A 20246-nucleotide genomic window follows, 5' to 3' on the forward strand; every position below is an offset into this window, starting at 1 on the left:
CCGTGTTCAATCTTAGTTGCAGGGGGCAGAGCCCACCATCCCTTGCGGGACTCGAGGAATTGAACTGGCAACCTTGTGGTTGAGAGCCCACTGGCCCATGTGGGAATCGAACCGGCAGCCTTCGGAGTTAGGAGCATGGAGCTCTAACCGCCTGAGCCACCGGGCCGGCCCAGGAGGTGGCTTTTTAAAAAGCAATTCCTATGGCAGTCTTCATAATTCCTCCCAGTCTTGACACACTTAACTGCTGTTGGGGCCACATTTGCCAGTTTCTAACCTCTGACTGCCTGATAAACTACAAATTAGATGACCATGTGGCTTACAGCCAGAAATGCAGGAGGCATTAAGCCAGAGGTCAGTCTTTTGTTTGTTTTTGAATAAGATGGAATCCTGACTTATAATAATCAGAATAAATTTCACTATTGAAGCCTTTCACTTTCAGTCATGAAGGGCTTTCCAGCTGAAAGTCTTAAAAAACGGCATCTGGAAAAGGGCCTTAGTCTATTGCTCTGAGGGTAGAACTGTATCAACATTAAACAGCCCACAGATTAGGGAATTATTGGTCCCTGGTTATCAAACTGCCAGGAGGTAAATGATGGAACTAAGTTGGACTTGAAACTCCCAAATTAAAACAACGAAAACCTTGCTTTGTGCTGTCAAAAAGGCCTTTTCTTAAGTAAGGCCTCGATGCTGCTGCTGTTATTTAATACCAAAAGGCAAAGGGTCAGGAGTTTTTGAAAGTTACTTTGGAGTCACCTCACGTCAAGCAACAGTCCGAACTGACGTAAAGGTAAACAGAATGAAATTATGAACTGGAGGAAGAAACTAATGCCATAAATGCCATAAGTATGGGAGAGTCTGTGTCTTATGTATGTACTTGTTTCCTACTCATAAACAGAAACCTGGTACATAGTAGGCACATAATAATTATTTGTAGCCTGAACAAATAAGAAGAAAGCCAGCAAGCAGTAGGAAGATAATATAGTTGGGAAAGGGGAACTGCAGAAAAACTAGGTGGCCAAGCCCTCTGCATGATCCTGAAATGTCATCCCAAACTGCTGTGACATAGCTATACCACTCTACCAGAAATACCTCAAAACAAATCATCTGTCTCCCTGATGCACAGCTTTCCATTATTTCTTACCTTGAGTGGTTAAAAATATATGGTAATGTAAGAGACTAGATTTTAATTGTTCCCACCACAAAAAAGAAATAATTATGGGACATAATAGAGGTGTTAGTTAACTCTATGGTGATAATCACATTGCAACATGTAAACGTATCAAATCAACACACTGTATACCTTAAACTTACATAATGTTATATGTCAATTATATCTCAATTAATAAAATAATATAGGGTAATTATATTCTGGAATCAGATTGCAGGAGTTCAAATTCCATTCTTGACACTGACTACCTGTGAACCTAGGGCAAGTTAATATGTCACTGACTCAGTTTATCATCTGTAAAATGGGGATTGTAGCAGTATCTAATTCAGGGTTATGAAATTTAAGTTTATACATATAAAGGTATTATAGGATTAACATGTCAAAAAATGCTCATTAGCTGTGAGCCTCATTAGCATTGGGGTATTGTGATAAGTGTGAAGTTAGCCTGCACACCTGCCATGCACATTCTTTTGGATTTGCACCTTGGATAAGTGATGCATTGACATGCTGAGAGCATTTGTCAACCTGTAATAATGAAAGTTTTCATAGGAGATATTGATGGGTGGTATAGATTTCATCTGTCCCACTTTCCAGATTGACATGAATCTGGTCTGACACGAGTAGATACAGTCTGAATCTGTGCTCTGGCCTCCACAAAGGGGAGGCAAAGAAAGACTGTAATCTCCTCCAGAGATAGTGCCTGTCTCCTGTGTATCCTCCACAGGATAAGTCCAGTTAGGCACTTAAAAGGGATGATGGATACTCATCTGATCAAAACAAATCTTTATCTATATATACAAATGTGTACATGGGTTGAGTATTTCAGAAATACTAAGTAGTTTAAAAAAACTGATAAGACCCACAGTATTTTGTTTGTAGTAGAGTTAAACGATAATATGAGTTAAACCATAAGTAGAGTTAGACCATAAAACTCTGAGATGTTTTTCAACTTTGTCACTTGGGTACAAAATTTAACATTGTTCCGTGAAAAGGCCGTATATGCAAAGTGGCCCGCAAACACCAAAGGAGCTGAGAGACCAAAGAATAAGGCAGATGAGTCCAACTTGGTTAATGAGTTTAGTAGGAACTTATGTACAGAAGTGTGGTCCCAGGGCGCAACAGGACATTCAGAACCCTGCATCTTTTACCCCTTAGCCACTCTCTTTTACCCCCCTTTTTTCTTTTTTTTTTTTTAAAGATTTTATTGGGGAAGGGGACCAGAACTTTATTGGGGAACAGTGTGTACTTCCAGGACTTTTTCCAAGTCAAGTTGTTCTTTCAATCTTAGTTGTGGAGGGCGCAGCTCAGCTCCAGCTTCAGTCCAGTTGCCAGTTGTTAGTTGCAGGGGGCGCTGCCCCATCCCTTGCGGGAGTTGAACCGGCAACTTTGTGGTTGAGAGGACGCACTCCAACCAACTGAGCCATCTGGGAGCTCAGCGGCAGCTCAGTTTAAGGTGCCGTGTTCAATCTTAGTTGCAGGGAGCGCTGCCCACCATCCCTTGCAGGACTCGAGGAGTGGAACCGGCAACCTTGTGATTGAGAGCCCACTGGCCCATGTGGGAATTGAACCGGCAGCCTTCGGCGTTAGGAGCACGAAGCTCCAACAGTCTGAGCCACCCGGCCGCCGCCCCCCCCCCCTTCCCCCAGAGGTGGACCTGTGTGCTAGGAAAGGAATGGGGTGGCCAGGGGGAGCAAAGGGACAAGGTACTAGGGAGGCTTTGGTGCCAACATGAGCTAAGAGATAGGTAACATCAAGGGCACCTCATCCCTGAGGAAGGATTAATGGGAATTCTGTGATTAGCCCAAAGCCTCTGTACATATTCCAGAGTCCACCCCAGGTGAAAGGGAGGGGATCAAAGGTCTGGGTTCATTTGTTAGAAGTTAAGATGGTGGGTTAGCTTGAAGATGGAGTCAGCTTTACAAGATGGAGTCAGCTCTGCCCGCACAAACATCAAAAAGTTTCTAAATATCTAGTATTACCAGTGAAGTAAATAAAACCAAGGTGGAGAGCTCAAGTCACACATCCATTTGTTCTATAAATAACTCCTAATGTCTAGTCTGTACCAAGGATTTTGTATTGCTTTTTTGTTGAGCTATAGCATACACATGCAGAATGCACAAATCTTACGTATACAGCTTAACAAGTTCTTACATTGGTATACACCCATGTAACCACCATCCAAGTAAAGATGTAGAAATTTCCAGCAGCCCTAAAGGCTCCCTTTGTGTCTCCCCCAGGTACTAATCCTCCTTCAAAAGATAACCATTACCCTGACTTCTATCACAGTGGGATAGCTTTGCTTGTTCTTGAATGTCATAGAAATGGACTCATACAATATGTATTCTTTTGTGTCTTGTTTCTTTTATTCAACATTGTGTCCCAGAAATTCATCTCCTTTGGTTATGTGCAGCTATAGGTCATTCTTTTTCTTTACTGCACAGACTATTATGCCATTCAATAGATATTGAGTGAATACTACTCAACACATATTAAATAAATATGCCACAATTTGTCTATCCAACATTACTTTAAAACAATCTTGTTTCCTGCCCTGTCCAATCAGAACTGCACAATTTAGATACCTCATTTACATAAAATGGACCTAGTTGAGAACTTGCATGGGAACTTTCACAGTAAAAGGCGGCCTCCTCTTTGTCTCTGGGGAACACAATTTAGGTTGCTACCTGAATCTGTGTCTCCTGGGCTGCAGCTCCGTTTTGTTCAAATGCTTTTTGTTCTTTTTACAGTCTAAAATTAATTTTGGTTTATAGTAATGGTGGCAATGGGATTCCAAGGTGACAGTCCTTCTATCCCTGGTGCCACCGTGGATTCATGCAAGGTACCAGCAAGGGGCCATTGTTCTCTACCTTCTCCTTTGGAGGTTCTGGCTTTCAGTGGTAAGTCATCCTGGATCCCAGCCTCCCTCCTTGGTTGAGGTTCTGGCCTTTATTTAAGCTTGTCTTTTTCTTTCTTTCTTTCTTTCTTTCTTTCTTTCTTTCTCTTTCTTTCTCTCTCTCTCTCTTTCTTTCTTTCTTTCTTTCTTTCTTTCTTTCTTTCTTTCTTTCTCTCTCTCTCTCTCTCCCCCCCCTTCCTCCTCTCTCTCCCCCTCCCTCCCTCCCTCCCTCCCTCCCTCCCTCCTTCCCTCCCGTCTTTCCTTCCTTTCTTCTGTTTGCTGGCTTCGAGTCATCTGAATGGGAGACTCAGATTCAAGGACTTCCATCTCCTTTTCTCAAGTCAGAAATTCGAGTTTTATTTTCTTCTTCTCCACTTGTCTACAAGGAGCACCCCAGGGAAGGGACCCTTTGTCTAGGATATGGCTTGGTCCATATGGTTTCTCAGACCAGGAAGGAAGCCTTCATCCTGTTTTGGGCTTGGTCCATGTGGTGGCAGACATCGTCCATTAAGCTCAGACTCGGCCCTCTCATAAAGTTTGTGAGGATGCTCACGCTGAAGGTGCACTCGAGGGGATGCCTTCATCAGGTGGGTGCAAGTGGGTAACCCAGATTAAAGTTATAATTGGCTAGGTCTTTGAACAAAAATTACTTGGGATGATTTACAGCTAAAATGGCATCTGAGGATTCTTCCCATTCCCCCATCTTCTTTCTCTCCATACATGTGGCAGCCACCATCTTGTGCTCAGGCTCGACCTCGATGCTGTCTTCCTCTAGGAAAATCTGCTCCTTTTAAATGCAGGCATTCTGAAGCCGCTCTGCTACTTTCTGAATTTTCCAACTTTAATGTGCACACTTGCTTTTTATTTCTTTTTGTTTGTGTTTGTTGATGAGTCCATCTTAAAGGGTTCCCTTCAAGGAGAGGATCTCAGATCTCTCAAATACCATAAAATGTGTTCTTTGGTTTTAAAAACAGCTTTAAAGGAATTCTTACAGCATGCAAAAGCTTTGGCCATCTGAGTAAAACCTTAATTTAGTTCATCTGCTAGAAGCATAATTTGGATCCAGTTTTTCTTCTTAGTTTTGTATTTTGCCTAGGACACAAAAGCTAGAGTTTTAAAATTAAAGCTATAAGATCTCTGTGTTTGTGTGTTTATGTATGTGTCGTGCAGGGAGGCCTGCGGGGTCTCTGCTCCCGCTCCCCATACAAGAACGCAGGATATGGTGAGGCCAAAAAGGAACACCCACGGAGCCATAGGTAGGGGAGTCATACCACTACGGTCTCACTGGAGGCTGGGTTCACTGGACGTGCGACCTGCTGTCCCTTTTGTCTGCAACCCACCGACGACTCTCTTTCACTCTCCTCCACTCTCCTCCGTAGCCGCAGCAGTTATATTAGCGGCTAATTGGCTAACTGGCTACAGCTGACGGCCAATCAGCCACAGCTGATGGCCATCTACTACCCGAGCCAGCACTCCTCCACGTGAGGCCGAGAGCCTGTAAACTACTTTCTGGGGCTCTGCCCCCACACTCCACCCCTACAGGTTCTTGCCTCACAATCTACGCGACAAGCGTCTTCCGCGAGGGTCCCTGTGTCATATTAGCCTACTGACACCTATGGACGAAAAGAAACGGTAGTCTTAGGAACCAACAATGGCAAATCCCTTCCATCTGGGAGGATACATGCCAGCTTCTTGTCCTGGGAAAGGAGGGTTGCTGCCACTGGCACCTTTCCCGGTTTGTGGTACCAAACCTTTATGGCAGTGCTTGGGGTCCCTTGCATAGTTTCAACATGTAACAGAACAGGGGACCCCATAATAGGCCATAGTGAGAGCACATAGTTTCCTCATAAAATCATCCCGGTATCGGGACCTCTGTATACTACAGTCACTTGAGGTGGCCACTCAGCCACCACCCCTGGCGTCACTTGCAAATCATGAGTCAAACCGGCCCCCATGGGGCTATCAGACCCAACCACCGACAGTGGGGGCTTTTGACCTGCCAGGGCCAAGTCCATTGCTGCCGTTCCCCTGCTTTCAAGCATGTGGGTGCTGGCAGCAAAATGTTCCATTTCTGCCGTAGCCTGGCTTTAACAGAGTCTCACTGGTGGTAACTTGTAATTGAATGGGAGCGGCCGTTCGATGTAGCAGAGCTTCTACTGGTGCGGGCTCTCCCTTCCGTGGTCTCTCATTCAGGACTCTCAGGGCGTCCCATAGACGCGAGGCCCAGTCACGCATCGTGGGAGGGTGTTTTGACACCGGAGACCTTGCTTCAAAAGACCATTATAACGTTCAATCATGCCAGCTGCTTGTGGATTATGCGGGTGTGAAACAACCATTGCACGTCCATCCTGGCAGCCCAGCGCTGCACTTCTTGCCCGTAAAATGGGTACCCCTGTCACTTTCAATGACTTGGGGGCGCCCATAGAGGGCGCACAGCCGTGTAAGGGCGACCACTGTATGCCGCTGATCCGCAGCGGGACAGGGCCAAGCAAACATCAACCCCGTAGCAGTGTCCACTGCTGTAAATGCATATATCGCATTGCGGGCCTTAGGCAGGGGTCCAATGTAATCCACTTGCCAGCGAGTGAGGGGCACCCTCCCTCGTGTAATCTGCTGTGTCTCCCAGGGGAGCCTCCGCCTTTGGGGGCTGTCCTGGGCACAGACGGCACAGTCATAGCAGGCATCTGCTATCTCCTGCCATTTCAAAGGCAGGCCCCAGCGTCTGCTCACCTGCCACATGGTTCGGCTTCCAGCGTGCTGTAATTTCCTATGCAGCCAATGGGCCACATCAGTGGCAGGAGCCCGCTCTAACCATCGTACCCGTGCTAGGGCGTCTGCTTCATCATTACCTGGGGACACTAAGGGGGAGTGACCTGTGACATGCATTAAGGTCACCTCCTTTCTCTGCCCTAGGTCCCAGAGGTCCTGCCACATGGCTTGACCCCACAGTGGACGGTGTCCCACCAACCAGTTTTGGTGTTTCCATGTAGGCAGCCACAGCGTTAGGCCCCGGAACACCGCCCAGCTGTCAGTGCAAATAACTAGGGGCCCAGGCTCGTGGCTGATCACCATCCACACAGCCCATAATTCAGCCCACTGGCTACTCTGGCCCATCCCAGTATCAAACCAAATGGTGTCTGTTTTGGGCTGCACACCAATAGCCGTCAAAACAGCTGCAGCCCCTCGGCTAGAACCATCGGTAAACCAGGCATCCTCAGGTACTGGGGACTGTCCTTCTTTGTAGGGCGAGGGCTCCAAGTCCTCCCCTCTAGGCAGAGCACTTGGCTCAGCCTGGGCTACAAGCTCCACAGGCCCCAGGACCTGTTGTAGCTCTGTGCTCAAAGGGCTTGAACTAAGGGTGCTACGTTGCTCCAAGTAGGCACCCCACTTGGCGAGGGTGGTGGTCTGTGCCACCCCCGTTTTGGCTCCCTGGGTCCACGTACGGACCCACCCCTGGACAGGATATGTTGCTCTAACCAACACGCGTGCCGTTCCTGTGATGGCTTCTGTGGCCACTAGGGCTGCATACACAGCAGCCAGCTGTTTCTCTATTAGAGAGTAGCGGACCTCCGCTCCTTTCCATAATTGGGACCAAAATCCCACTGGCAACCGGAGACGCTCCTGCCGTTGCCAGAGACCCCATCCGTACCCCTCTTAGGTTACGTGAACATCAAGTTCAAATGGGCGGCCTGGGTCCACTATTTGCAGAGCCTGTGCCTGCTGCACTGCCTGTTTCGTGGCAACGAAGGCTTGCTCTATAGCCTCAGTCCAATCCCATGAGGCCCCCTTTTTTATCATATTGTACAAGGGCCTTGCCATTTGTGCTAAATGGGGTACAAACGCCCGCCAATATCCTAGCAGACCCAAATACGTCTGCAGTTGGGAGACCTTGGTCGGCCGGGGAAAGGCTTGTATTTTGTCAATGATTGCCTCAGGTATAACCTTTGTCTTACCCGACCACACAACACCCAAAAACTTGACGGATAAGCCAGGGCCTTGGACCTTTTCCTCATTCACCGCCCAGCCGTGTGACTTCAGGTGGCGGAGAAGAGAGGGAGCTGCTTGCTCTAAATCAGAAAGAGAATCTGAGGTTAACAGAATGTCATCAACATAATGAAACAAGGCCACAGAGGATGGGTGATCCCACTGTGCCAAATCCTGGGCCACAAGCCCGTGGCAGATAGTGGGGCTGTGCAAGTATCCTTGCGGAAGGACTTGAAAAGTCCACTGACGCCCATCCCACGTAAAAGCAAACTGCTCTTGACACTCGGGTGCAATGTCAATGGAGAAAAAAGGCGGACAGTCAGACGATCCATTAAATCATGAATTGAAGGCACTGCAGCGTGCAAGGGTGGCGTCACCTTATTTAACTCCCTATAGTCCACAGTCATTCGCCAGGTCCCATCTGGCTTCTTGACAGGCCATACTGGGGAGTTAAAGGGACTGTGCGTTGGCCTCACAATATGTGCCTTCTCCAATTCCAATATTGTACAACCGATCTCCTCCTGTCCTCCTGGCAGGCGATACTGTCGCACTGTAACCACGCGCCAGGGCTGTGGCAACGATTGAGGAGGGTGGTGAGCATGTCCGCGTGTCATCGCTTTCACCACCCGGATCCGGAGACGGAACTCTCCTACCGACGTCTGTAAGCTGAGGCCATGTAGCACGTCCACCCCTAGGATATACTCCGGAACGGGGGAGACATAAACCTTGTAGGTACGAGGAGGAAGCCTTCCTATACCCAGTGGTAAGGAAACGGCTTTCACAGTCACAGTTTTTCCCCCGTAGCCATCAATGCAGACTGCTGGTCCAGGGAACAGTTCTAGATTCCCATAAACGAGACTGCAGTCAGCACCAGTGTCAACTAGGGCCAAAACCCTCTGCACATTCGAAGGGGACCAATGTATGGACAGTTCCACGTGGGGCCTCCGGTCCCTGCTCGTCCCCTCTGACCGGGTACCTTGGCCCCACCCCTAATCAAGCTGCAAGAAGTCGGCCTCAAGCGGCTGCATGAAGTCCTGGAGGCACACGGGTCGCGCTTTGCCAGACTCCTCCTTTATGTTTCTCCGGAATTGCTGTTCCGGACGCAACTATTTCCAAAGTTCAAGCAGGAGTGCATTGGGTTGCTGGTCTATTTTTTCCTGATCAACCCCTGCTGCCACGAGATCACGCCACATCTGTGCGCGTGTTACTCTCTGAGGCCCGCGACCTCGCCCCTTTACCTTTGGTTTGGGCTTCCAGGTCTCAACTGTGCGGACCTCCTGTCTTAACTTCCTTCGCCTCCGGCTTTCAACATCCCCTAGGGTGGCCATGGCAGTTGTAACTTCATGGATCCGTCGCCCTACATACGGTGTAAGAATAGCAACCAAGGATCCAAAAGCACTCGCAGGTGCAGTGTCCAAAACCAGATCTCTCACGCTGGCAGCAAAAAGCTCGTCATCTGGGCCCTGCATGTTGAGGTTAAAAATAGCATGTCTCATACCCATTTCACGGATTATTTGCGTAAGTTCTGTATATGACTGCCATTGACTCACAGTGTCTGGCAGCTCGCCAGCCTGTCCCCATACTGTGCGTACCACAGCAGTGAGCCACTGCATTAGAGAATGGTTGCCCTGGTTGTTGGCCAACCTATGGCAGTTTTGTAACCTTTGTCGCAGGGACGGATGCACTGTCATGAAGGCTAGCTTTTCCATCTCACCTGGGGAGCAGAGAATGCTGTCTGCTCCCTCATCCCATAAACGTAACAGCCAAGCTGAGACTGGCTCTCCAGGGCGCTGTCTGTACCGCCTCCCCAGCTCCTGCAACTCAGTGGGAGTGTATGGGGTGTAGGTCGTGAACTCAGTCACAGCTGGGTTGCCGGCAGCAATGCCCTGGGGGCCCAAAGGTTGCTCACGTTTTACCCTTTGCTTCAAGATTGGCCGGGCTTGGGGGTTGGGAGGTAAATTTTCTCCACTTGCTTCCTCTGCCTCAGAGTTTCCACCTTGGGGCCCCTGTTCTAACAGGCGGACCCGGGCTTCCAGCGCGTCCAACCGGGACACCTGGTCAGGCACCTGGGCCCTTGCATTAAGCACATTTTCCGTGTTGAGACTCAAAGCCGTGAGGAACATCCAGCCCACCTGGCCGGCTGTAGCCTTCTCCTCCTCCGGCAACTGCTCAGCCAGGGCCTGCAGGGCCCTCTCCACACTGGCCAGAGAGCCGTCCATCTCCTCCCACCCCTCCTTGGGGGTCCAACTCCTGAGAACAGTGGCCACCAAACACCATATACTGTGTGGGGGCCATACATCCTCCTGCCCAGAGTCAGACGCCATTCCTACCTGGTCGGAATCTTGCTCACCATGGCAGGTGTCTGAGTGGGTGGAGGCCTCCTTGTAAGCTATCCACAAGCTTCGGATCCTAAGGCCGCAGCAGATTAACAAAAGGAGGACACCGCCTTCTATGCCCAAGAAGATGGTGTGCCAGCTGGAGGCTCGAGTCTCCCAGGCAGACCGCGCCTCCCGTTCCCGGTGTCGCTCCTCATGGGCCTCCCGAAGCTGGGCTCTCACACGAACAAACCGCTCCACCATGCTTTGGTAGGTTTTGGGCAGCACCGCACTCTGCTTACGAAGCTGAGCTTTTATACGTGTAAACGGCTCCAGTACATTCCGGTGAGTTTCAGCCGACACCATACCCTGCTCGCTATGCCATTTGTCGTGCGGGGCGGCCTGCGGGGTCTCTGGTCCCGCTCCCCCCATAAGAACGCAGGATATGGTGAGGCCAAAAAGGAACACCCACGGAGCCATAGGTAGGGGAGTCATACCACTACGGTCTCACTGGAGGCTGGGTTCACTGGACGTGCGACCTGCTGTCCCTTTTGTCTGCAACCCACCGACGACTCTCTTTCACTCTCCTCCACTCTCCTCGGCTCTCCTTCGTAGCCGCAGCAGTTATATTAGTGGCTAATGGCTCAATGGCTACAGCTGACGGCCAACCAGCCCCAGCTGATGGCCATCTACTACCCGAGCCAGCACCCCTCCACGTGAGGCCGAGAGCCTGTAAACTACTTTCTGGGGCTCTGCCCCCACAGTATGTGTATGTTATAGATATGGCATATTTCTACTGCAGGGTGGTATTGCCAAATTTGATTTGTAATTTCAAAATTGGATTATAAAGGAGTCTTATTCAATTGATTTAAATTTGAGAGCACGGATAAATTGGAGAAATAACAGAAACTAACCAAAATTCTTTTCAAGTGGACATGATCTAGGATTAATCTTTAGTAAATAAAAGTTAGCTTAATGTTGTTGATAAAATGGTCATGACTTTAGTTATCAAAGCTGAAAAATAATACAGATGCACAGCTTTCATTCTATCTGGGTTTATTTGTCAAAAAGCTCATATTACCTCTGTTAAAAAATTTGCCAGCAAAAAAAAAAAATATATATATGATAGCTAATCACCTTAAAGTCTCATAAAATCTTCAGGAGTAATCTAAATATGATTGTTAAAAATAAATGGTTTAACTAGGTTTAATTGGTATAAGAGTTTCTAGGTGAATAGTTTCTAGCAAATAGTTTCCAAAAATGTTCTGGTAACTTGAAACCTCATAGTTTTGCCAAGCTAAGTTAAATGAGTCAAGTTAAATTCATTGAATAGCTAAATCATTACCAAATAAGATAAAATACTGAAACATTAATTGCTAAATAAGTCTACGTCTATCTATTTTTGACTTACTTCACCTCCGGCTTTCAACATCCCCTAGGTTGGCCATGGCAGTTGTAACTTCATGGATCTGCCGCCCCACATAGGGCGTAAGAATGACGACCAAGGATCCAAAAGCACTCGCAGGTGCAGTATCCAAAACCAGATCTCTCATGCTGGCTGTAAAAAGCTCCTCATCCAGTCCCCGCATATTACGGTTGAAAATAGCATGTCTCATAACCCATTTCACGGATGATTTGAGTAAGTTCCGTATATGACTGCCATTGACTCACAGTGTCTGGCAGCTCGCCAGCCTGTCCCCATACTGTGCGTACCGCAGCCGTGAGCCACGCCATTAGAGAATGGTTGCCCTAGTTGTTGGCCAACTTATGGCAGTTTTGTAACCTTTGTCGCAGGGATGGATGCACTGTCACGAAGGCTAGCTTTTCCATCTCGCTGGGGAGCAGAGAATGCTGTCTGCTCCCTCATCCCATAAACGTAACAGCCAAGCTGAGACTGGCTCTCCAGGGCGCTGTCTGTACCACCTCCCCAGCTCCTGCAACTCAGTGGGAGTGTATGGGGTGTAGGTTGTGAACTCAGTCACAGCTGGGTTGCCGGCAGCAATGCCCCCAGGGCCCAAAGGTTGCTCACGTTTTACCCTTTGCTTCAAGATTGGCCGTGCTTGGGGGTTGGGAGCTACATTGTCTCCACTCGCTCGTCAGCCTCTGCCTCAGAGTCTCCACTGTGGGGACCCTGTTCTAACAGGCAGACCCGGGCTTCCAGTGCCTCCAACCGGGACACATGGTCCGGCACCTGGGCCCTTGCATTAAGCCCATTTTCCGTGTTGAAACTCAAAGCCATGAGGAACATCCAGCCCACGCGGCCGGCTGTAGCCTTCTCCTCCTCCGGCAACCGCTCAGCCAGAGCCTGCAGGGCCCTTTCCACACTGGACGGAGAGCCGTCCATGTCCTCGACCCCTCCTTGGGGGTCCAACTCCTGAGAAGAGTGGCCACCGGACACCACATACTGTGTGGGGGCCACACGTCCTCCTGCCCAGAGTCAGACACCATTCCTACCTGGTCGGAATCTTGCTCACCACGCCAGGTGTCTGAATGGGTGGAGGCCTCAGTGCAAGATGTCCGCAACGCTCGGACCCTACAGCAGCAGCATTACTAAAAGGAAGGTGACGCCTTTTATGGCCAGGAGGAAGGTGTACCATCTGGAGGCTCAAGTCTCCCAGGCAGACCGCACCTCCCATTCCCGGCGCAACTCCTCTCGGGCCTTCTGAAACTGAACTTTTACACGCACAAACCGCTCCACCATGCTTCGGTAGGTTTTGGCCGGCATTATACCCTGCTCGCTGCGCCATTTGTCGTGCAGGGTGGCCTGCAGGGTCTCTGGTCCCGCTCCTCACATAAGAACACAGGATATGTCTAGGCCAAAAAGGAACACCCGCGGAGCCATAGGTAGGGGAGTCATATCACTATAGTCTCACTGGCGGCCGGGAGAGACACACGCAGTAGTAGCCACACGATCCGCAGTCCGCCATTCACTTCTCTCCCTGTCAACCAACCAACCAATCAACGCAGCCCCACAGCTACATCAGTTGCCAATTGGCTAACCGGTTACAGCTGCTGGCCAACCAATCACAGTCGACCAATTCACTACCTGAGCCAGCACCTCCCCAAGCGAGGCCGAGAGCCTGGAAACTGCTCTCTGGGACTCTGTCCCCACAACTCTCCAGGCTAATTGCAGTGAATAGAGTTCAGTATTTTGAAGATGACTCCCCTTGTGACTTATCTTTCTCATGCCCCTGTTTAAAACTGAAATGCATTTTAAGTGCTTTCAGAAAGAATAAACCTAACATTTAAAAAAACCTATTACTATGGATAACATTTAATGTAACTTTTAAAAGTTAATGACTCTGTAAATTGTGTTATTAGAGTTAAAGTGTGCCATGTGATGGATCAGTGTTTTCTTTGAGGGAGGAAAAAGAAATTCTGTTCCAGATATTATCCACCAAATGGTACTTATGTCCACAACACCTAGCAGGTTCCATAGAGGATACAGGAAGTAAATGAGACATGGCCATATTTACTAAGAAATTTTAATTTGGTAGAAAAGACCAAACTGTTATCTAACAATTAGGGAACAGTCTGTCTTCATTGGCAATTGGTCTTCTCAATCATTGATCCAGGAATATATTTCAACCAGAGACACGGCTTTCTGGCAGACAGGCTTATTATACAATACAAACATTATTCTGGAAGCTAGAAATTCAATTCATCGGATACTTTAGAGCACCTATATTAGCCTAGATGCTGTAATAACACTATATCAGATCATGAGAATGGGCAAAAACGGTAAAGAAATGGAATTGTTCCCATTTCAGCTCTGAAAGTATGATGAGGTATTGAAGAGGGAGGAGCATTTAAAATCTCTCTTCTAATGGGGTTACATTTAGGTAAACCCATGTTAACACTGAAACAAATGCTTAGGAATACAGGGATTGTGGGTCTTCACCCTTATAAATTTGAGCTGTTTGCTTAATTGGTATAATTTGCTATACATTAGTGCTATTTTTCGTAAGGATTTTATTCTACTAGCCATTACAATTTCACAAACAGCTAGTTGTGTAGTAAACAGATTATTATGTCTGTTTATATATTTGAGTATGTGTCATGCTGGGGACCCTGCTCGCTGCGCCATTTGTCGTGTGGGGCGGCCTGCAGGGTCTCTGGTCCCGCTCCCCATACAAGAACGCAGGATATGGTGAGGCCAAAAAGGAACACACAAGGAGCCATAGATAGGGGAGTCATACTTAGTATATTCTCGCCGGCGGCACTATACTCTCACTGGAGGCTGGATCCACACTGTCCGCAACCAGCCATCCTAACTGCAATCCGCGCTTGCCAGCCCAGCCACCATCTTCTTGCTAGCCCCCATTTTCTTCTCTCTCCTCCTCTCTCCCTCTAGCACAGCCACAGCAGTTATATTAGTGGCCAATGGCTCACTGGTTACAGCTGACGGCCAACTAGCCACAGCTGATGGCCATGCAATCACAGTTGGCCATTTACTACCTGAGCCAGGCACCTGTCTATGTGAGGCCGAGAGCCTGAAAACTTCTCTCTGGGGCTCCGCCCCCACAGTATGATTCTAGTGCTTCTGTGGATGTAAGTGGTACTTTTTAAATTCTAAATTAGTTTATGTATATAGCAAATAAGTCCAGGTATATAATTTTAAATGCCATCTGTAGAAGCTTGTAAGGCTATGGGTACTTTTGTGGGGGCGGAGCCCCAGAGAGTAGTTTCCAGGCTCTCGGCCTCACATAGACAGGTGCTGGCTCAGGTAGTAAATGGCCAACTGTGATTGCATGGCCATCAGCTGTGGCTAGTTGGCCGTCAGCTGTAACCAGTGAGCCATTGGCCACTAATATAACTGCTGTGGCTAAGCTAGAAGGGAGGAGAAGAGAAAGAATGGGGGCTAGCAAGAAGATGGTGGCTGGGCTGGCAAGTGTGGATGGCGGTTTGCGGACAGTGTGGATCCAGCCTCCAGTGAGAGTATAGTGCCGCCAGAGAGAATATGGTGGTGTGGCTCCCCTACCTATGGCTCCGTGTGTGTTCCTTTTTGGCCTCACCATGTCTTGCGTTCTTGTGTGGGGAGCGGGAGCGGAGACCCCGCAGGCCTCCCTGCACGACAAATGGCGCAGCGAGCAGGGTCTCCCGCATGACAACTTTTTTTTCTTTTTGCTCCTGATTTCCTTTAGTCCCATTCGTAACTCTTCTCAGATGTAGCTCAATCTTGATTATTCCAAGATGATGGCAGATAGAATTTTGAGATTAATATACGAGCAACCTCTTCCTTAGAACCGGAAGCTCATGGACTGGCCTTGGCACTGCTCAATTATATATAATGATGAGAAACCAAACCAGAACAGTTAACAGAATAGGCCACTCAGCTGCTAGAGCCATCAGAACTCAACAGAGATCTTTAGACCCCTTGTCTTGACTTGTTCTTGACAACAGAGTTGCCTTAGATTATTTTTTTGCAGCCCAAGGAGGAATTTGTGCCAGAGCTAATGCCTGGTTCTTGCTATGCCTGGTTAAATACCTCTCTCCAGGTAGAATTAGAAACAACCAAGCTTCTTAAACTTGCAAAATCTCTTAAAGGACACTCCACTTTTGCCATGAGTACCACTAGCTGGTTAGGGTTTAACTTTTCTGATATTTTAATCTCTCCCAACTGGGATCAGGGCTGTTTTGAGGTCTGGATTACAAATTATTCTACTCACCATTGTTCTAATTTGTTTAATGTATCTCAGTCAACCTGTAGGAGTTCTGTATAACCAAGTGTATAAAACTCCCTATAAAGACTCAAGTGATGGTTGCATGAAGAATAGAAATGATACACCAACTCACTACCTCCTTTAATTTAGAATGATGTGAACTCTTCCCTGTTATACAGGAATTGCTGGATCAGGAAGATACAGGCTAATTAGGCGCATATGTCTGATTGTCTTTTGCCTATTACTCTTGATTTACCCAATATTTGCAGAATTATTGCCAGTTCCTGTTTTTCAGGTCTTTTTTTATTCCAGCCATTTACAGGACAATGTTGAGAGGTTTTGCTAAAGCCTCGCTAATTCAACACCTCATGACAAAATCCACCTCAGAAACTTTCCAGGTTTAACAGGTACCTGAGTGTGGGGGCAGAGCCCCAGAAAGCAGTTTCCAGGCTCTCGGCCTCACATAGACAGGTGCTGGCTCAGGTAGTAAATGGCCATCAACTGTGATTGCATGGCCATCAGCTGTGGCTAGTTGGCCGTCAGCTGTAACCAGTGAGCCATTGGCCACAATATAACTGCTGTGGCTAAGAGTAGAAGGAAGGAGAAGAGAGAAAGAATGGGGCCTAGCAAGAAGATGGTGGCTGGGCTGGCAAGTGTGGATGGCGGTTTGAGTGCAGTGAGGATCCAGCCTCCAGTGAGAGTATAGTGCCGCCAGGGAGAGAATAGAGGGGTGGCTCCCCTACCTATGGCTCCGTGGGTGTTCCTTTTGGCCTCACCATGTCCTGCGTTCTTGTATGGGGAGCGGGAGCAGAGACCCCGCAGGCCTCCCTGCACGACAAATGGCGAGCGAGCAGGGTCTCCCGCATGACAACTTTTTTCTTTTTGCTCCTGATTTCCTTTAGTCCCATTCGTAACTCTTCTCAGATGTAGCTCAATCTTGATTATTCCAAGATGATGGCAGATAGAATTTTGAGATTAATATCGAGCAACCTCTTCCTTAGAACCGGAAGCTCATGGACTGGCCTTGGCACTGCTCAATTATATATAATGATGAGAAACCAAACCAGAACAGTTAACAGAATAGGCCACTCAGCTGCTAGAGCCATCAGAACTCAACAGAGATCTTTAGACCCCTTGTCTTGACTTGTTCTTGACAACAGAGTTGCCTTAGATTATTTTTTTGCAGCCCAAGGAGGAATTTGTGCCAGAGCTAATGCCTGGTTCTTGCTATGCCTGGTTAAATACCTCTCTCCAGGTAGAATTAGAAACAACCAAGCTTCTTAAACTTGCAAAATCTCTTAAAGGACACTCCACTTTTGCCATGAGTACCACTAGCTGGTTAGGGTTTAACTTTTCTGATATTTTAATCTCTCCCAACTGGGATCAGGGCTGTTTTGAGGTCTGGATTACAAATTATTCTACTCACCATTGTTCTAATTTGTTTAATGTATCTCAGTCAACCTGTAGGAGTTCTGTATAACCAAGTGTATAAAACTCCCTATAAAGACTCAAGTGATGGTTGCATGAAGAATAGAAATGATACACCAACTCACTACCTCCTTTAATTTAGAATGATGTGAACTCTTCCCTGTTATACAGGAATTGCTGGATCAGGAAGATACAGGCTAATTAGGCGCATATGTCTGATTGTCTTTTGCCTATTACTCTTGATTTACCCAATATTTGCAGAATTATTGCCAGTTCCTGTTTTTCAGGTCTTTTTTTATTCCAGCCATTTACAGGACAATGTTGAGAGGTTTTGCTAAAGCCTCGCTAATTCAACACCTCATGAAAAAATCCACCTCAGAAACTTTCCAGGTTTAACAGGTACCTGAGTGTGGGGGCAGAGCCCCAGAAAGCAGTTTCCAGGCTCTCGGCCTCACATAGACAGGTGCTGGCTCAGGTAGTAAATGGCCATCAACTGTGATTGCATGGCCATCAGCTGTGGCTAGTTGGCCGTCAGCTGTAACCAGTGAGCCATTGGCCACAATATAACTGCTGTGGCTACGCTAGAAGAGAAAAGAGAGAGAAAGAATGGGGGCTAGCAAGAAGATGGTGGCTGGGCTGGCAAGTGTGGATGGCGGTTTGTGGACAGTGTGAATCCAGCCTCCATTGAGAGTATAGTGCCGCCAGAGAGAATATAGTGGTATGACTCCCCCATCTATGGCTCCGTGGGTGTTCCTTTTTGGCCTCACCATGTCCTGCGTTCTTGTATGGGGAGCGGGAGCAGAGACCCCGCAGGCCGCCCCGCCCGACAAATGGCACAGCGAGCAGGGTCTCCCGCACGACAAATGGCGCAGCGAGCAGGGTGTGGTGCCGGCCAAAGCTCCCCGAAGGGCGGTGGAGCAGTTTGTGCGTATGGACACTCAGTCTGAGGAAGACCAGGAGGAGCAGCTGCCGGAGAGCTGGACCGCCGTGGAGGAGTGGGAGGACGCGGACGGTTCTCCCACCAGCACAGGAAAAGCCATGCAGCTGCTGGAGAGATGGAGCCCCGTGGAGGGGTGGAAACATGTGGACGGTTCCCCAACCAGTACAGGCCGGAGAAAGCGAAGGTCGTTGCAGCCCTGTGGGCCGGGGAAGTTCCTGCTCAGGCAGCCCGGATGCAGGACTTATAGTCCCAGGAGGTAATGCTTGCTGAGTCCTCCGTGGGAGATAAGGGTGAGGTCACGGTCGTCCCTCACCCCCAGGACAGCCCTGGCGAATGACTATGGACTATGGGGAATTGCTTTCCATCCCTAATTTAATGGACCGCTTGACTGTTTGTTTGGGAACTGTTGTTAGTGGAACTGGGGGATATTTGCTTTTGTCTCTTGACTGGCCGCCATTGAGAATATGTAAGCACCTTGATTGTGAGTCGCTGTTGTTCCAGCAGGGTACCCTGAGAGGCACAGAGAGAGTGGCAGTGCCCTGAGAGCCCTGGCTGAGTCCAGGAAGTCTGGCTGAGCCCTGAAGATACCCTGGCTGTGCCCAGGAAGTCGGGCTGTTCCCAGAGAGAGTGGCAGTGCCCTGAGAGCCCTGGCTGTACCCGGGGAAACTAGTGGTACCCTAAGAAGCCCAGGAAGTCTGGCCGTGCCCAGAAGCACTGGTGGTGCCCTGAGAAACCCTGGCTGTGCCCAGAGAGCCTGGCTATGTCCAGGATATTGCATTCACCTCCAGGCTCCTCGCACAGGGCCCCTCGCGGAAGACGCTTGTCGCGTAGATTGTAAGGCGAGAGCCTGTAGGGGTGGAGTGTGGGGGCAGAGCCCCAGGAAGTAGTTTACAGGCTCTCGGCCTCACGTGGAGGGGTGCTGGCTCGGGTAGTAGATGGCCGTCAGCTGTGGCTGATTGGCCGTCAGCTGTAGCCAGTTAGTCAATTAGCCGCTAATATAACTGCTGTGGCTACGCTAGGAGAGGAAGGAGAGAATGGGGGCTAGCAAGAAGATGGCGGCTGGGCTGGCAAGCGTGGATGGCGGTTTGCGGACAGTGTGGATCAAGCCTCCAGTGAGAGTATAATGCCGCCAGAGAGAATATAGTGGTATGACTCCCCTACCTATGGCTCCGTGGGTGTTCCTTTTTCGCCTCACCATATCCTGCATTTTGTATGGGGAGTGGGAGCAGAGACCCCGCAGGCCTCCCTGCACGACACCATCAGTGCTGTCTACTGACAGGTTTCAATTGATAGGGGGAAATATAGACTCAGAGAAGAAAGATTCATTTGATGTGAACCGCAAGAAGGAATTTATTTGCTGAGATGGACTCCTCTTGGTCAATGAGGGCCTACATTTTATAAATAATAAGAGCCTAGTGGCCATTTGCTGACAGGGGCTCCTCCCATACTTTACACCAGGTAGAAGCTCAGACTGAACCTGGGCTTCCCACACTATGCCCTGCTTGTTTATGCCGCCTGGCCAACCACTGCAGGGAAACCCTGGTTTCATCTTTCTATCAACGGACTGAGACCTGTCCCCTCCAATCAGAACTGCACAACGTGATGCCTCATTTACATGAGACAGACCTAATTGGGAACCTGGGTGGGAACTTTCACTATAAAAGGCGGCCTCCCCTTTGATTCCGGGGAACACAATTTAGGCTGCTACCTGTGGGGACAGAGCCAGGAGTGCAGTTTCCAGGCTCTCGGCCTCACGTGGAAAGGTGCTCACTCGGGTAGTAAATGGCCATCAACTGTGATTGCATGGCCATCAGCTGTGGCTAGTTGGCCGTCAGGTGTAACCAGTGAGCCATTG

Source organism: Rhinolophus sinicus, linkage group LG01, assembly GCF_036562045.2.
Source record: "Rhinolophus sinicus isolate RSC01 linkage group LG01, ASM3656204v1, whole genome shotgun sequence".
NCBI classification, from domain to species: domain Eukaryota; kingdom Metazoa; phylum Chordata; class Mammalia; order Chiroptera; family Rhinolophidae; genus Rhinolophus; species Rhinolophus sinicus.